We start from the raw sequence: 19,311 nt of genomic DNA, 5'->3' as shown, positions 1-19,311 counted from the left end.
TGTTATATATTTGTTTTTATTATTTTTCTTCCATGTTGCAGACTGTCCACTGTTATATTATTTTACAATTAATACACTCGATTACTTCACTGTCATGGAGGTGATGAGTAACAAGGCCTTTATAGGTCATATCGTCACCTCCAGTCAAATTTTTGTTTAACAAATCAATAAATGTCTGTATGTCTGTCTGACACAACACGCTACCGTAAGATTACCAGCGAGTCCGACTGTGTGTAGACCAGGGGTCTCCAACACGCGGCCCGCGGGCCGCATGCGGCCCGCGAGGTCCTATTTTGCGGCCCGCGACCTGATTTGAAAAAAATTCAGAAAAACGCTTAGTAAATCATGTTGAAACGCTAAAATTGATTTCAGTTGAAACATAATGTTGTTGTTTTACAAAGTGAGCCATTCTATGTGCCCACTATCACTATTACTCACTAGTTGATACGGCTTCGGCATGGTAATATCATTCCATGGATGAAGAATTTGCTGGTACGAATGGGCATATTGCCTTGACGTGCAATGGCCCACCACTGCCAAGACCGAGACGCCTGCAAAACGACCTCGGGCGCACCAAAAGACCATGCTTTACGAGGAGATAGTTGTCTAGCAAGTAGGCCTACCGTGTATAGCTAACCCCAATATTGATTCTTCAATCCATGGGTGGCCAATCTGCAGCAGCAGAAGGAAAATTATGCGGCTGTCGACACTTGTAATAACAACCCTAAGTTTTCGCAGATACCCCCTGCATCAGCTGTATCTGGGAATCTGATCACATTGGCCGAGAAAGGATAAATATTTTATAGTAATATGTGAAACTATACTAATATTTATTGACGAAATTCACTCATGAACATGAAAAATTTTTCGCGCTTCGCGCGACTACAGATTGGTTATCTGTGGCTCTTTACAACATAACTACTAACGATTTGGTGCACATAGTAAGCCGATATGTGCATATAGATTAGTTCGGAGTGTACCGGCAATGGACATGGACATGATAACGTGGGTATTTAGCCCCAGCTAGTTTATCACGACTAACCACCGGTATGCGGCCGCAGGCTACATGAGTACGCGAAATGCGGCCGTGAATTACAAAAATGTCGGCCACCCCTGTTTTAGCGGCTAAAGAGTGTTGTCATTGTCAGTTATCGTGTACAGCTCATAGTCCAAAATATAATGACATTGATGATCATGATACTTTTTGTTGTATTTGTGTTTGTTCAATAAAATATTAGTTCTTTTGTGGTGACTATAACCGTCGCCTATGTTAGAAAGCACAGCGTTGTAATAACGTAGAGTTATCAGACGTGGTTGTTGAACTGCGTCGCCTACTTTTATATCGATATTGATGTCATGCGGCCCGCGGCCTCCAGGAATTTTGAAAAGTGGCCCGCGACCTATTTTGAGTTGGCGACCCCTGGTGTAGACAATTAGCGTGCTCGCAATCTCACGCAACATATTAGCCAACACGCTCGCCGACAATTACGAGATTTCAATCACTCCGTCTCGAGAACAAACGAATACGCATCTTTGGCGACGGCTAATAAACTAAAGTTACAGGAATTATTTTCCCAAATGGAAAGTCTGTTCTGGACTCTATTCATTAGCGACTCTGATTTCAGAGGAGTTAGAAGTTTCGACATCAAGAGCCTGCAAGACATTTTCTGATCGGTATGTTGTAGTATTAGCGGTAATCAAAATCAATCACGTCGCTGTCTGTTCACGTTCAGTATGTATTTCAATCAATTCCGTCCATGTTCAATGTCTGAGCCAGTCCGACATCACAATCACAGAAGACGGAATAGTTCCGGCCGGCGTATCAGATATCAATCATATACCTACACAGCAGGAGATGACAATGGCCACATTTCGCGCCTAGAGAAATTGAAATCTAGTATAGAGGTCTCGGTCTTGTTGCCGCGCGTCGCGTCTTCTAGATCAGTGCTCTTCAACCGGGGTTGTCGTACACCCTAGGGTGTACCAAAATTTGCAAAGGGTGTACCACTCGGATGGGGTGTACGGGGGTGTACCAGATCCGAATTACAATGAGCCGATGGCTAGCTATCACAAAGGCAGGTTTATGGGTCAGTACAGGTTGACGCACAGGTTAATTAGCAATAAAGTACGATGTCATCTCAAGTGTAATACTGTACACCGCTTGATTGTGATGTCATAAGCAAATATTTCTCCTATTCATTTAGCCGTCGGTAATAGACCAATGGTTGCGTTTGGTGTTGGAAAGTATGCAGCAAACATGTGTTCAGCTAGTCATTTGTATTTTAGTGATTTTTTAGGAAACCGCCGTGATAGCTCAGACTTCTTGAATCGGTACTTCCTACCCGACGGTAATAAATACCGCAATGCACATAAATGAAGTAACGTAGCAAGCCAGGGTCGAAACTGCCGACTTATAGCACGGCCCACCTCTAGGCTTTGTAAGACACCGCCGACGCGGATGACGTGGCGAGGAGGAGCCTAGGTAAACCTCCAACACTTAGGTATCGGAATTCGGAAGTCGACCTCGGTTGGACTCGAACCCGCACCCATTAGTGTAGCAGCCACGGATTATATCACTGCGCTATCTCGCCACCTTGAAGCCCATGTGCTAATATCGACTGTGTGTGGTGTGGGGCAGGCCTGATACGCAGTAGGCTGGTGCGCCTGCTATCATCGCCGATCTGAATTACCGCTTCTGCAGCAGTAGCTTTACCTACTCTCTCCCCAATACTGTTACATTTAGGTTGATTATCGTTCGTAATGTCATGCTGTTTTTGGGCTGACACGAAATAAATTCCAATTTGCGTGGCGGGCGGCCTAACTAGCTGCGAATAGACTCTGTGACCAAATACTATTTTATTCAAATCTAAAATTTTTGACGGCAATAACACCACTTCTACTGGTTGGAATTGAACCAAATTTGAAGAACATCGTTTTTATAGACAACCTACTACTTTCATGGGGTGAACAGAAAAATTTCAAATTTTTCGTTGGTTATTTTTAGATAATAAATAGAAACTTTCTTCTCTCGTAGCAATGCGGCTACTGGTTCGAATTGAACCAAATTTGGTGCGTAGGCTTAAGTTAGGTAACCTAACAATTTTATCAAGTAGCCAGTACGATTTGAGAAATAAAAGTAATTTTTGGAGACCCCTAATGAACAGGGGTGTACGAGTTTTGAGCAAACGTTAAAAGGGTGTACCACGTCGAAAAAGGTTGAAGAGCACTGTTCTAGATACTCGCGTTCGATCAATATCTTGAGGCGCACTGGCGTAGGCGCATAGCCGAGTTGTTATGGAGTCTGTTCTATAATGGCATCGATTTCAGGTGGTTCAAACCTTTCTCATCTTCTATAACTCAAACCTTGACACGCATCTTCTGATGGTTACGTTCAAGTATTAACGGCAATCAAGTAGGCCTACGCATGTACTATTGTACGCTCGCGTTGCACATGTTTGTGGACAGTGGACACTCAATATTATTCAGTCTCGCGATGTCAATCTTTAATCACAATCGAGAGATGACAGTCAAATCATGCTTGGCCCGAGACGCGATAATTAGGCTCGAGATGATATATTATTTCGTACCAGGCCTATTGCAGACGCAATTGTGTAGGCTAACGATGGTATTGCGCGCGGACCAGCGATGGTATAGTACGCACTGGTCCTATTACATATGCTATTCTTCAAGTCAGCGGAACTAGGCTTGGTGGAGACGCGATAAATCAGGCCAGCTACGATTGCAGAGCGTGCGGCAATCAATGACATAATTTCGCAATCACCTCAGCGGGAGATCGCGTTGCGTTACATTGTGCAAAAACGATTCTCGCTAATTGGCGGTGGCCGCGCACAACACTGATAAAATGCTACTAACTGAATATTAGCGTCGGAATGGCTATTTCAAAATAACGGGATTTTGCTACGCGCCTGTATGTATTGCTGCTGATTTGCCTACGTGTTCAGCAGCACTACGAAATACATTGATTATTTCAAAATCGAACAATTCACCAGCCAGTCAGTTACAGACCTCACGAATTCTGGGCATGCTGCATACCCAAAATAATTTATAGGTATGCGCGGCATACCTAGCGTACCTGAGTTCAGCGCCTATGAGTAAAGTTACCACATTATTTGTATTTCTTCTATCATCATGCAGTCCTGGTACATGGAAATAGGGCCGTAAACTGTGAAAACTGATCAAAATTACTATATTATGAATACGATCCATTCTATATCACTCGAGCAGAGTTGAAAAAAGTGGGTTGAACCGGATTGATCTGAAAACTGATATGTGAACATAACGACTTGGACTCGTAATCGAGTCAAACACTATGACTCGGACCCGACCCTATACTAGCTGACTTGGAATCGGACTTGACTCGGGGGTGAATTGAAAATGACTCGACCTGACTCGAGTCAAAACTATAAAAGTGATATTGACTTGTGACTCGTAACATTGTGACTTGGTTACAACCCTACCAATACCAACGTTTGGAGTGGGGGACGAATTGCTGTTTCGGTCCTGATTGTACCTACAACCCACGCTAACATGGTGTATAAGCGAATGGCTATGGCGACAGGTATAAATGTCGAGTGAAGAATTGTGAAATAACGATTGGCGCCCGTTTCAAGTAGATTCATATGAGAATAAGGTAAAGTGAACTTAAAATTCTACCTTCCACTTAATACAGATACTGCAAGGTGCCGTTACGAGAAACGGCAAAGAACGGCTCGGTTATGATATAAATCAGCAGCTGTTGATTTTAGCCATCGTAATGTTTTATTTGACGAGTGCAAAATTTCAAATCTTTGTCCGGTGTACGTACAATACATACGTATGCTACATAGATAGGCCTACTGCCCGCCAAGCAGCAACGGTCAAACTGCGTTTAACTAAGCATAACCAAACATCAATACATAAGTTACTATTAGAATCTAGGCAGAGTGGTGATTATTATCTTGCTGTGAGGTAGTGGCGTCTGGAGATAACCTGATATACAGCATGGCATACACTGTTCTAACAATCACACAACAATGTACATCGAATGTATATTTACTACGTGTGGATACTTCTTACGCAAGGACGAGCAAAGCTATACTTCTGACGTAATAATGAGCAGTGGCGCTTGAAAATCAACCGTTTGCGCTATCAATATCCTGGTAGAATATCTCTTCCTTGTTCACGAATGTTCGGTTATGTCATATTCATTGTACAAATAAAAACTAATCGTTCTTTCACGAAGAAATCGATTAGATATGTGAAGTAGTCGATTACGATTACGATTACTTTGGATTTTTTTCGAATGTAATCGATGGCGATTACGATTACTTGAAAATGCTGTAATCGTCGTAATTGATTACGATTACTAATCGCGATTACCCCATGTCTGCCGGGGCATGCTGATATCGGTGGTAATGAGGTAGCCGACTAATTGGCTTGGCAAGTTGCCAGGACCGAGATCGAAAATACCCCTTCTTTGACACTTCCAGACGAAATTAGCCACACTGGGGCGAAAGGCAAAATACGTCAATTGTAGAGCGACCTGGAGCGCCGAATATCAACGAAATGAGCAAGGAGGTCACTATCGAAATTTCCATAGATCATTGACTGAGGTTTGGGTAAATTAAGAACAGAGAACAGAAATAGACATTTGCTGTCAAATTACTATACTATACTAGTTTACGATAGCGTATGCTGTAAGCTCCAATCATTTGGTTTGCGGTCAATTTCTTTGTGAGAGAACAATAGAGACTCAGTAAAACGCGTGATCATTGAGTGATTGGTCGCTCTCACAGGTTAAACCAGGGCATCGCGTACAATTCGAACATATGCAAGATACAATGATTTTTATCGACATCGATTGCTTGATGACTCGAAATTGACTCGTGGATTTTGCTCCGAGTCACGAGTCAATCCGCATTTCTGATACGCCGAGTCAAGTCAAGTCAAGTCATTTTAGCAAAAGTGACTCGAGTCAAGTCAAGTCATACGAAAAAGGTGACTCGAGTCTGACTCGAGTCATCCCAACACTGGATCGGGTCCTACTGCTTTGTTACTTTTCATTTCGGATAATACGATCGCAACTTCTCCTTTACTTGTCGGCTCAAGAAAAATGGATTTCTGAGGGCCAGGACTCAAGTACGAGAGAAAGTCATCGGAGGAGTTTGGTATTGAAGCTGCAAGATCCGGACCAATGTTGCAAAAATACTGATTGAACTTTTCTGCTACTGCAAGCTGGTCTTTGATGATGCTGCCATTCTCGAGTAGCTCGATGTCATCAGCACTCTTGGGAGCATTACCTTTAGTTAGGTTGATAATTTCTCCAATGGTTTTCCATGTGTTCTTGGGAACTTTGGAGCACTCTTCAAATCTTTTTTGGAAGTATGCTTTTTTTTGGCATTTTCTTTCATATGCGTCACTCGGTTTGCATATTTTTTGTACACTTTTTTGCCTTCGATGGTGCCTTGCAGATAGTAGTGCTTATGCATCCAATCCCTTGTTTTGATCGCAACTAGTATGTCATGACCAATCCAGGGTTTCGATTTCAAGCGCCTTGCATTGCGGTTGACTTTCCTAATTGGGAAAGATGTGTAGAGGGCTGCCCGCAGTTCCTCAATAAATTTTTCAAAATGGTGGTTGTAGTTGTCAATTGTGAGTGGAGGAATTTTGTAGTTGTTGAAAGTATTGCTGACAATTTCAACATACTCCTCAATACCGCGTGGGTTTAAGGGCGTTCGAGATTCAAATTCTTTAGCACAATGTGGCAGGGCCAATTTCATGTGGCAGATGATGGGATAGTGATCAGTCATACTGTGTTGGAGCACAAAAGGGGACAGGTGATATTGATGAGTGTTGCAGTAGAAGTGATCTAGTAGAGTTTTGGATTGATCAGCTATTCTTGTGGGTTCAGTAATTATCTGAGCTATTCCATAAGAATCAAGCATTTCACGGTACCTTGTGTTAAAGTTGGTGGTCTTCAGCAAATCAATATTTATGTCTCCCACAATAAATATTTGTTTATTAGCTGCCGTTAGCGTTTCCAGAATATTTGAGAATTCGTCAAGAAAAGTCTCTTGCTTTGTTCCTGGTGTTTGTAGATGATTGCCACCGTGAGAGCTTTTTGTACACGTACTCTGACAAATATATATTCTACGCCTTCGGTTTCAAATTTTACGTCGGGCATCATGTCATATCATGTTAATTGTTTCTTGTACCCTACTATGTACTATACTGAAATTGGTACTAGGGCCAACAATTTCCGTATGACAGACCCCAGTATCGCGAACGAGGTTGAATCAAGTCAAATCACCACGAGAATGATATATCAGTAACATTCATTTCCACCAGTGGCGGCTCGTGACAATATCGGGTGGTGGGGCAAGGGCTGCAAGCGACTTTTTATCAAGATGACGTCACAATGGCGTTTTCCAACGTAAACAAGTAACTTAATGATGTTACGGTAACATGAATTTCCCGACAACAGTGGTTTTAACGTATGTGCCACGAGAGGTCTGCCAGTGAGCTGTGACTTGAAGTGTGGTAACTGCGTAAACGGCGTACGGAACAAAGATTCAACGCGGTTCATGTTCGCACTAGACCTGACTAATTATCTGCAGAAATGGAAATGACTATAACTCGAGAGATTGCGTAAGCCTAATTGGAAAGGTCAACGAGTTCGGACACATACCCATACCAAATTGTTATCTCATACATTGGGCCTGTCATCATTCTGAAGAGAATAGCAGTCTCGGAAACTCGGTCTCGGTACAGCATAGGAGATTTTGGCCTTGAAACTGGAGACTGTAACACGACACATATGGTTTTATTACTGTCTATAGGTCTGCTGCGAAATCGCCTTTGGAAAATATATTACCGAATATATACGTGGATGAAAGCCGTAAACTTAGTACACTGTTACACGACATCATCGGGAAGTAGCCTCATGGCCCTTTTCGGTATGGTACACTGTCAAAATTAATGCGAACAGACCGAATTTTGCGTAAAATTTACTGAGGAATAGGCTGATCAAGTGATCAGCTGTTAGCCGACATCGAAAACGAAATAGCTATCGCGCTTGACAGGGGGTTGTAAGCAAATGGCTTGAAGGCCACAATTTCACGGTGAAATTGACATTGTAGAATATAATATCAAAGTAAATATTTGAATGCAAATGAGAATGATATCATCATCTCGTCACCTATCTCAGTATGGAACACAGTTAACGTTACCACAGATACACCGGCTTTTGCGTGAAATCCGCAATGCGTTGTAGGCTAAAGTGTCAGATCAGAGCACATATCTACCATATTCGACCTTGATAACGAAATTACTGCCCTAATCATTGAGTGTCAACCTTGAGACTTGGCACAGCGTTCGATACTAAAATCAAAACACACCGTGCAAAAGCTCATGACAGATCTAGGCAAGGAGCATCGTTAAAATCAATAGAGACCAATACCGGCTTTGCGTAAAATCTGTTAGCGATAAATGACGAGTCAGCTCTCACTCGACTTAGGAAACGAAATTACCACTAACATAGTTCAGTGACAAACTTAAAAATTGGTACAGCGTTCGATACCAACATTAAGACTTACCGTGCCAAATGTCATTACCGATCTCAGTATGGAACATCCTCAAAATCAATGGATACCAATACCGGCTTTCGAGTAAAATCTGTTTGCGATACATGACGGATCAGCACACACTCAACTTCGGAAACGGAATTACTACCCTAAACTTTAAGTAGAAACCCTGAAACTTGGAGCAATGTTAAATACCACCATCACGACATGACATACCAAGTTTCAAGAGTTTTCATGGTGTGAAACACCATCAAAATCGACCTATACCAGCAAAGGTCGATTAAACGCATATGACAGGTAACCGAGTTCAGCTATAGATACGATTGTTACATCACACCTTAGGGGCACAGACCTATTGAGCCCCGGTTGCTCGGTAATTTTATGAATAGGAGAGAGTAAATCACCGTTTCTTTATTGTGCGCGGCTTTGAGAGAATAGACAGTGAAAGCTTGTTATGAGCGCTACCGGGGCATGCCCCGGCTAGGCATTCGCAAAGCGAAAACACAGATAGAATTCGATTTTCGCAGAGACTTCGCTATATATGGGCATTTACAAGCGAAAGGACAAGAAGAATACGATTTTCGCTGTGATTTCGGTATATATAGATTGTTGTGCGTCTATAAATGGTAAAGAATTGTTATTGAACAGAATTTTAGGTGGGGCAATGCCCCAGTTGCCCTATAGGACGAGCCGCCACTGATTTCCACGTATATATTGGCTGCAGCGATTATGAAGCTAATCAATCTTCCCAATAGCCTGGTAAACTGCAATTACGAGTAACTGTCAGTAATTTTGCGAAGAAATTCTGGTAACTTGATTTCACAGTTAAACTAAGGTAATATGACATATCAAAATGTAAAATTACAAGCTACGCACAGTTATTGGCTGCGACCGGTAATTCGTTGTAAAATTTACAGAGATTTCCCAGTAAATCTACCAGATTTTTTACAGTGTGGTTTATTATAGTCGAATAGTCCTCGAGCGCGATTAAAGCGCGATATATTTACAGTACCAAAGTCCCGAGAAGACCGACTGGACTTTGACCTCTTACCAGGACCGAAACTGTTACAACCCAAACCCCCAATCGGTGAGTTCGAATGGTGCCCTAAATTATTTCGATGAATGAACATTAATTACACATCATGTTTTGACGACTCCTCCACGGAAGAATACGCATAACTATATAAATAAAAATAGACATTTCGGCGTCTGCCATTACCACGCCACGATGCACGAAGGCATATGAAGTTCCGGTAAATATGGGACTTCTAGAAGTGTGTCAAAAAGATCGTCAGCGAGAAAACCTTAGCCGAAGAAGATTGCCCTTCTGTTGACCGTAAACTTCAATGTATTTAAATCTAATTGTCCATAGGTGCTTAAATCGCTCGTGAAGAATTAACATGTCGTCTCAATCTGCATCCCACAAGACAAATAACATCCATCAGAGAAAATTATTTGCAGTGAAAAAATACCAATTTCGAATCGTGTGCTTACTTTATTTTAATTAAAATACGTTTATGCGTTTCATTATCCTTTGACTATGTAGCGCAGTGGTTCTCAACCGCCGGTCCGCGGACCGGTGCCGGTCCGCGACGACATTCCTGCCGGTCCGCCAGGTATATTACAAATTATACCTTCATTTCAAGATGAAGTGTTGAAGGCAGTACAGAAGTACAGAATATATATGACCTGACTCATCGCTAAACAGCGCAGTTTGAGCAATCATTCGTTTCCGATTCATTCACTTTGTGCAGGACCGTAACTGGGACACCCAAGCTGCCCAATTGGAGATGGGGCCGAGCTTAAAAAGGGCCAAAAATTATTTTGCAAATGAACATAATTCATAGAGTATTTTTTTGAAACTTTTCCAACATTTTTCAATTTCTTTTCGCGCTTTTCCGAGAAATACGCATGATTTAGGAAAATAGGCATTTCGGCGTCAGCCATTACCGCGCCACGACGTAGGCTAAATGGGATTCCGAAAGTTGTGCAACGAGAAAACCGATTCAGTAATGAATGATCGAAACTTTTCGCTATTGGCGCGATTAAAATACATAAACTATCTGCTTACACTGAGTAGAATGAATGTGCTATCAAGTACATGTGAAAACATGAACTCAACTGTAGGGTCTGGGGGCGAAGCCCCTTGAAGTTTGGCTTATCGCCTGTTGGGGCTCAAAACCAACGTTTTTTGTGGTGCGCAGACGAAGTAATTTTTCGGCCCGGATTTGCGAATGACCGGTATAGATGCTGTAAGGTGTTTTCTTGCGGCACGCATTGTATTCGTATTTGTCAGAGTATGCCTACGTCTGGTGGCAGTGGGCAATGAGCAAGGTAGCACGACAAGGTGCTTGGTTCTACTCAGAAACGTTTCTTTTCTCGATATTGTTAACGACAAGAATATTATTCGTGTTGGTATGATCGGTTTAACCCACGGCCTTCGGCGCGAAAGACTGTCAATGACTTCCGGCTGAAGCACGTTTATCTGGTCAAGGCAATTTTACCTCTACTCAGCAGACTCACTACCATAAAATCACATTGATACCACTATGAAGATACTTAATTACGATCGAAACCCTCTAAATGTCACTCTCCTGCATCATATAGTTGCAAAAAACGGCTGCATACTTTACATTTTGGCTTCATTCCAATTTTGAAACTTCACCGATCCGCCAGACAATTTTTGAAATTTTACTGGTCCGCGAGGTGAAAAAGGTTGAGAACCACTGATGTACGGACTGTAACGAATTAATTGTACCAACGGACACGCCCGAATATGCTCAATTAATAATTACGTGGCCTTTATTTTCCGATACAACAGCTCAATCAGCGCTACTGGTAAATCTGATTACGTGGGCTGAGAGGATAAAAACTTTATAGCGGCATATATATGCAATTACCACCAATTCATTCATGCATTATAGAAATTTTTGGCGCCTGGGGCGACCTGGCCACACAAACTTTGCTGACCATCGAAATCACGCGACGGGGTTCTTGAGGGCGAAGCCCTCAGAAGTTTGGTTTATCACGCTATGGGTGCGCAAGACAATCGTTTTTTAATGGGGCTGACGAACTGCTGTTACGACCCTCCCTCTTACCCATTGTCCTTATTACAGTCCTTACAATAAGAAGGGGGCGCTGGAGCACGATAATTTATGAAAGGGGTCGCTGGAGGAAAAAAGTTTAGGAACCACTGCCTTACAGCTTCCGGGATAGTATGGTTTGTGTAATACGGTTGACAACTATCTCTAATTCTCAGCTTAATCGCGACAAAAAAGTGATGAGTGCAAGAAACTTCGCAAATAGTTATGAAGGATGACTCATTACCTCGACAGCACAGAGATAAGCTAGATTGAAAAGTAACACTCATGTAAATCTTTTACCTGAAGTTTGAATACGGTGACTTTATGAGGAAAATGGTTGCTGCCAAAATTATTTACCAAAGTTTTTGCAACTTTTACAGCCTTTTTTCCAGCTTCCGGCAGCTTCCTAAATACTCAAAAGTTATGTATTATGGTGTTTTAAGCTGTTTGGAGGAATCTTATATTGCAAATTTTCTTTTTTTTTCATGCAACCTTTTGCAACTTTTTTTAAATATTTATGCAACGTTCAGCATTTTTTTTTGATTTTTTATACAACTAACTTTTTACTGGAAATATTTGGCATTATATGTATATAGATCGCTTGATTATTTCACTGTTGTTTAAATTTGAGGTCCTTTTGATTTGACGGACATTCCGGCTAGACCGCCGAAAATTGTATTTTACCTGGTCGATTTTTTTCAGGCTATTGATTCTGTTGAAGTTGCCAACATTGAGTTTTGCTACAGTTCCTTGGATAGGAACGATTCCAGTATCACATAACCCAGTCCTTTCAAGGAGCTTGTCCATAAATGCAACTTTTTATTGCAAGTTTCGTCAAAAATGAGTGCAACTTTCACTGATTTGACTGCAACAAAACTTGCCCTACTTATAACTTTTCACTTTTCACACACAGGCTTCGTAAGACGGTACTACATAATATGTAGTACATATCCACAAATGAAGATTGGCATGGGAAATACAGAACTGTTACATCAGTAAGAGAAGGGAATTTGCTCTGCATAACAGGGTGGCCGTTGCAACTTCACAATACGTATTGCGCTGTCGTTTGGCGAAGTCCATAACCGATAGCCGGTAGCGCATTATTTAACTGCTCTACGATTCCCGGATAGTTACGCCACAGTAGGCGCCTCAGTTTCTATTCTTTCAATATTCGCTGTCGTTGTACGCAACAATGCCGAATATCACATTCCTTCGCGATTTAGAGGGGTTTTGATGCCCTTTTATTATTAATATTTGGATATTCGGAATAAGGGCGACAATAGCATTCGATTATTACCAGTAATTGTATATTTTGACCTCATTACGATTAAGTGTGCTATCACAGGTGAGACTTTGCTCGTATGGCCCATCTAAAGCTCTGACCTGGTGCACCGCCTTTCGCCTTATATTGTGAACAACGAATATGAAAATTTAGTCATTCATGAACATCAGTAGATAAATACCAATATCAATGCAGGTTTTCACACTTTTCTGTTACTTATCCCGACTGCAGGCTTTCATATTAACGAAGTCGCGACTGTTGTGACTTTTAGGAGCGGACTGGGCTGGGACCTACGTTATAACATATTACGTAAGCCTTAACTGGACACTCGATTTATGCAGGATCAGAATTTTGGATTATTACCGGACAGGAATCCGGCAAGTTTTTCGAAAACACGATTGGATCCCGATTCATATATTTTTTCCGACTGCCGGATCCAGATATGGACATAAATCTAAATTTCTAGTGCGTGAAAGTGACTTTCTGTGTGTTTACTTCGATGTTTTGGATGAGCTTGAACTCAGCTGGCTTCAGCATTACACCACAATGGAATATGCTATGGTACCTATGCAATTAACTAACAATAGCCTATCTCGTACCGGGTGCTGAGTTTTGAGTCTGATTCATAGTGTGCTTGTACATTGTACAATGTACAATGTACAGTCACGAGTTCAAGTCATGTTCAACTAATTAGCCTATAACTATATGGTCATTTTCTCACTCCTAATATGTTTAATTGTTTATTCAAACAGATAAAAGACAGCTTCTAACATCGACCTCGCCCTCCGCCACATGCCACCTCATTTTGTCGCTTGCGTCTTATATTCTCTGCATTACTTTTCATTCAGTGTGCATGCCTCTTATTTACTTCGCCTAGGCTAAGGTGGGTGTCTGATCTTAATGGCTACACTGTTAAAAATATTCTATGCCAAATTACTGGTCTGGTCCTGGCAGCAGTTTTACGACTCTGAGACCGGTAAATTTGAAAAATATTTTCCCGTAAATATTATTGACCGTAATTTATTTTTACAAAGACTGACTGTTAAATTTTTTACGGAAAATTCCCGTTACCTGTTGTAACGGAAAACGGCTGTAATACCAAGTTACTGGTCTGGTCCAGTGCAGCAGTTTTACGCTGATGAGACCAGTAAATTCGAAATAACTCTCCCCGTAATATGATTTTACATATGCTGACCGTAGGAAATTTTACGAAAAATTTCCGTAACTAAAGGTAACAGAAATCTGCTGTAATATCAATATACTCGTCTGGTCCCTTGCAGCAGTTTTACGTTCCTGAGACCAGTAAATTTGAATCAGGTTTATTTGGTGCGGGAACACGTAAAAAAAGTAAGTGTGGATAATGACGAAAATCCAGTCTTTCTTGTGGAGATCATCAGTCAGCAACTGCCTGAATGAAGAGCGCTTCATCAAAACTTCAGCAGCAGTTGAAGGACTTTACTCTGGGCCATGCTCTTTTGTAGGTTCTTCTATAATCTGAACAAAGATTATGCTGTCATCAACACAGTTACAATTTGGAAACTTTGAGACGCTATAGTATGACATACTGCGACTTTTCATATTCTCGTCAATTTCTCGAATAATGATGGCCTAGGATAGCGGTGTCGAACATAAGGCCAGCAGGCCGCATGCGGCCTACCAAGCAATTCTGAGTAGTTTGAAAAACCCCTGTATTACCCAGCACATTCTTTAACAAATGTTGAGATATTATTGTAAGAAATACTTCCCGCAAGGCCACAAATGTCAAGATCATAGACCGTGATATAATTATCCGACAGTGGTGTTATAGTTTTACTCTAGTCATCATCGAGAACAAGTTGGTGATACTGACATCCAATTCCCAAAACTCTAAAAAGTGCACACTGAGTTCATATTTTTGTGAAGAAATGTGCCAAAAAGTGGTTATTCGTGAAGTGAAAAAAAAACTGTTATATGCAGGTCGCATGGAGAATATAATAGTTATAAAAAATACAATTCAAATATATTTGGTCGCACTGCTGTATCACTTCTACTCAAAGGCCCCAGACAGACAGAGAAACCCGAATGACGATTAATAATGAGCCAAATTCTAACGTCTGCGTTTACAATTAAATCACTTGTGTTCCTCAAAGCGCATACGATGAGTTAACGGCAGATTGCGAATAAAACAAAGGAAGCATACAAATATGTCAGCTTATTCCGTCGTTAGAGTCAGTGTTTTAGCGGTTGAATTCAAACGATCAATCTTGGAATTTTTGCCAAAATTCCGTTGTTTGCGAGTAAAGGCGCTGCTAGAATATATCCATATGATATGATCGTGAATGTTATGTAATATAGCAAAATGTATACAGGATTGATAATAAACTATTCAAGCGAAAAGTAAGGTCGGGTGTTTTGATGTACCGTAACATTTTCGAATGATTTGACTGATCCGGCCCGCGAACGGTTTGAAAGTTTGAATCCGGCCAGCGACGCAAGTTGAGTTTGATACGGATACCCATGGCCTCGGACTTCGTACCTGAATCATCTTTTCCAGCGTGATTGCAAACTTTTCTGGCTATATTCCTTTGCATCGCACGTCCAATGTATTTCGCACGGCATCGTGCTAGAAGCGAGAGGCGAAATGATCCCTTTCTATCACATACGCATTCGACGTCATGATTCATAATGCCATAACGCTTCCATTTTCGTGTAGTTCAATGTCAGAAAATGTAACAGATTCTTATAAGCCATAGCTTCTGTTCACCATTAAACTGTAACGAAAATACATACGTCTTCAGAAACAGGACTGTGAATAACTTGCCAGATTTGAGCTCGGATACTGCTATACCTACAATATCTGCTATCAACACCTGCAATATTCTAAAGCTAGAGTTAAGCTGTGGCTTCGAAACCCTCAATATCTTACAGCAACGCATCTTGTTATTATCCAATGCGAAAACATCGCGTCGATATAATATCTATCTAGGAACATTCAGCCGCACGTGCTTAGGCTCAGATATGTCTGACGTCTGACGCCACTATGTCTGGAATATGTATGACGTCACAATGTACTGTTCGCTCGGGGTGCCTTTATTTTGTACATGCAAGCTAATGAAAAGCTAATGCAGCTAATTAAGCTAAGGAAAAGCTAATTAAGCTAATGAAAGGCTAATTAAGCTAATGAAAAGCTAAGTAAGCTAATGAAAAGCTAATGAAAAGCTAATTAAGCTAATGAAAAAGTAAGCTAATGAAAAGTAAGCTAATGAAAAGCTAATGAAGCTAATTAAGCTAATGAAAAGCTAAGTAAGCTAATGAAAAGCTAATGAAAAGCTAAGTAAGCTAATGAAAAGCTAATGAAAAGCCAATTAAGCTAATGAAAAAGTAAGCTAATAAAAAATAAGCTAATGAAAAGCTAATGAAGCTAATTAAGCTAATGAAAAAGTAAGCTAATGAAAAGTAAGCTAATGAAAAGCTAATTAAGGTAATGAGAAGTAAGCTAATCAAAAGCGCAGCAAATATATGCAATTACAAAGTAGTACATATCCGGACGTTTCAAACGTTAGTTTACTCATTGCTCATTATCAGGATGACAATGGTGCCGATGTCTCACTAGTACGTCATTTAGGTTTCGCTTAGGTAACGAAAAAGAAGTCTTCCCAATTTTGAAATTATGCGCAGACTGATTCAGTTCTAAAGAAAACGATCAATAATCTAAATCATAATCTGTCGATCATGATGTGAAGTTTATTTGTAAAATAAAAATTACTGTCAAGCCCGCAACCAATATCCACGCGAATTCGGTTTACCAGACATATCGCGTGCCGAAACGGGTTAATCCAGTTTTGTATGATGCGTTGATTGATAGCAGGCATGCTGGAGCTTGTGAGACAATGCTGTTTTCAAATCCTCCTTGCCTTCCTAACTAATTACCATCAAGAAATGAACTCCCTTTGAAATGTCGTTGATGTTCATGTTCGTTCACGCTATCAAATTCAGTTTGCAATCATAACCGGCCACATTATCATGTTAGGCGTGCTGGCAATTTAGCACCGAGTAGGCAGAAAAACTTCGTCAGAGATCACCGCTGTATGTAGTGCCGAGATAACGTAGTGGTATAATCCACAGCTGCAACACCAATGGGTTGTGGGTTCGAGTCCGACCGAGGTCGACTCCAGAATTCCTACCTAGGTACCATCTCATCCGTGTAAGCGGTGTCTTATAAAAGCCAAGAATGTGGGCCGTTGTACAAGTCGGCCGCTACGGAATAGAAATGTAGAAAATTGCCTGGTGTAAATGACCATGACCATGACCGTATTAGTCGAGACACACCATGAACACCTCAAAACAAACCTGTCGGTGCCGTCAAATCTTCCGGTTTGCAGGGTGCAGTTAGGTCTGAATTGGCACTATTGCAATCATAATTCAAAAATCCCTATTGAGAATCGAATATCCAGATTCTAAACTTGGATTTAAAATTTCGGATTTGATACATCCAGAATCATATGAGCAAAATACTAACCTGGACTTACTTCCTTGCTTCATTGGCTTCGTTTTTACATTCGCTGGTTTCATTAGCTTTTCATTAGCTTAATTAGCTTTTCATTAGCTTACTTTTCATTAGCTTACTTTTTCATCAGCGTAATTAGCTTTTCATTAGCTTAATTAGCTTCATTAGCTTTTCATTAGCTTACTTTTCATTAGCTTACTTTTTCATTAGCTTACTTAGCTTTTCATTAGCTTTTCATTAGCTTACTTAGCTTTTCATTAGCTTAATTAGCTTCATTAGCTTTTCATTAGCTTACTTTTCATTAGCTTACTTTTTCATTAGCTTAATTAGCTTTTCATTAGCTTACTTAGCTTTTCATTAGCTTAATTAGCCTTTCATTAGCTTAATTAGCTTTTCCTTAGCTTAATTAGCTGCATTAGCTTTTCATTAGCTTGCATGTACTAAATAAAGGCACCCTTCGCTCGAGCAGCTACGAATTCATGATCAAACAATTCATAAGACCATTCGCGGGAAAAAGGTAAAGGACGTCTACTACTCTCGTCGCAATGGCAAAGGAGCATGGCGGCTATACGCCAGCTCCAGTGTTTCGATATATAGTTTGCATCATACATGCGTTAAGGAGTCTACAATGGTGGCAGAACTGGTCCAACAGATAATTACACAAAAGATCATACCTGCAGTAAAACTACATAACATACCGAATTCGCGTGGCATGCTACTATTGCTAGACCTTGATGTATCAAAGGATACTATTTATAAATCGATATAAACGATGGTATCTGCAATGCCCAAATGTTCGGATACCATTCCCCGATTAGCATTCAGCACGGCCACCGATGTCGTAATATGCTTGATGATTGAAACATGATGTAATGACGAAAATCACAAATATATGTCCATAATAAGACCGTAAGCGTGTAAAATGATCGAATTGTAAGTTCGATAGCAATGTTGCAAATAATGATTATCCAGTAAATCGCTTTTACGAATGCAAAAGTAAATCCGGAATACTGATTATCCAGCAAATTGCTTTTACAAATCAAAAAGTAAATCTGAAATACTGGTTATCCCGTAAATTGCTTCTACGAACTTAATGTGTAATTTTTTTAACCTTTAAAAACAAGTAAATTTACTTTTGACGTGCCCGTAAATTAATTTAACGGGCATTTACCGTTAATATAACTGACGGGACAAATTTACCGGTATAATTTGGGTAAATCTACGAATATTTCTAAGAGTGTACTCCAGGTTGTTTCGACACCTTCCTATCTTTTCATTGTATCGCATTCTTGTGATGTTTTGAAACGGTGAAAATATTAATAAACCTGATTGATTGATTGATTGAGCTTATGGTCCTATTCTTCAAGTAATAAGTTTGCAATACATCACTCCAATGCAGCAACACTACAGATGCGACTGGAAGGTCTCCAGAGTTAAAATTCGGGTCGTGGCGCGATATTGGCGGACCTCTGGGCTAAACATTCGGCGCAAACAATATCACCACTGATGTCACCACTTTCCGAAACAAACTATGTGACGTCACTACGTTTGACCACCTGAATCCACGCCCCTGAGATGTATGACCTTACCCTTGCCTGGACAAATATATAACTCTAATTCTAATCTAATTTGTGAAACGTTTCTATGCTCTCATCTACATTTTAATCTAGTTTGCGGTTTTCCTGAAAATGCTACCGAAGAACTGTAAAGTGCGACACCAACCTAGGCTGGTGTACAGACATTTGCCATACCTATCAGAACGGACTCTGTTTTGATATGAACTTATACGATGAACTCGATTTTAGTTCGATTTCTTTCTAACGAAAAATTTCTAATTTTTTTACGGATTCAGTAATTCTAATTCTAATCAAATTTGAA

The 19,311-nt window shown here is 40.6% G+C and overlaps 1 protein-coding gene and 1 long non-coding RNA gene across 3 annotated transcripts in view; one reads left to right on the top strand and one right to left on the bottom strand.

Annotated features, from left to right (window-relative positions):
* LOC145444182 (sodium-dependent glucose transporter 1A-like) overlaps positions 1-19,311 on the top strand; it is an 87,353-nt gene that overhangs the window by 33,744 nt on the left and 34,298 nt on the right. The window lies entirely within an intron of this gene.
* Positions 1-19,311, bottom strand: part of LOC145444194 (uncharacterized) — a 79,411-nt gene that overhangs the window by 35,374 nt on the left and 24,726 nt on the right. The gene's annotated exons all lie outside the window — the stretch shown is intronic.

This window comes from Botryllus schlosseri, chromosome 8 (genome assembly GCF_051294905.1).
Source record: "Botryllus schlosseri isolate E-star chromosome 8, Bs_hap1, whole genome shotgun sequence".
NCBI lineage: Eukaryota > Metazoa > Chordata > Ascidiacea > Stolidobranchia > Styelidae > Botryllus > Botryllus schlosseri.
This window is presented reverse-complemented; position numbering and strand designations above follow the sequence as displayed.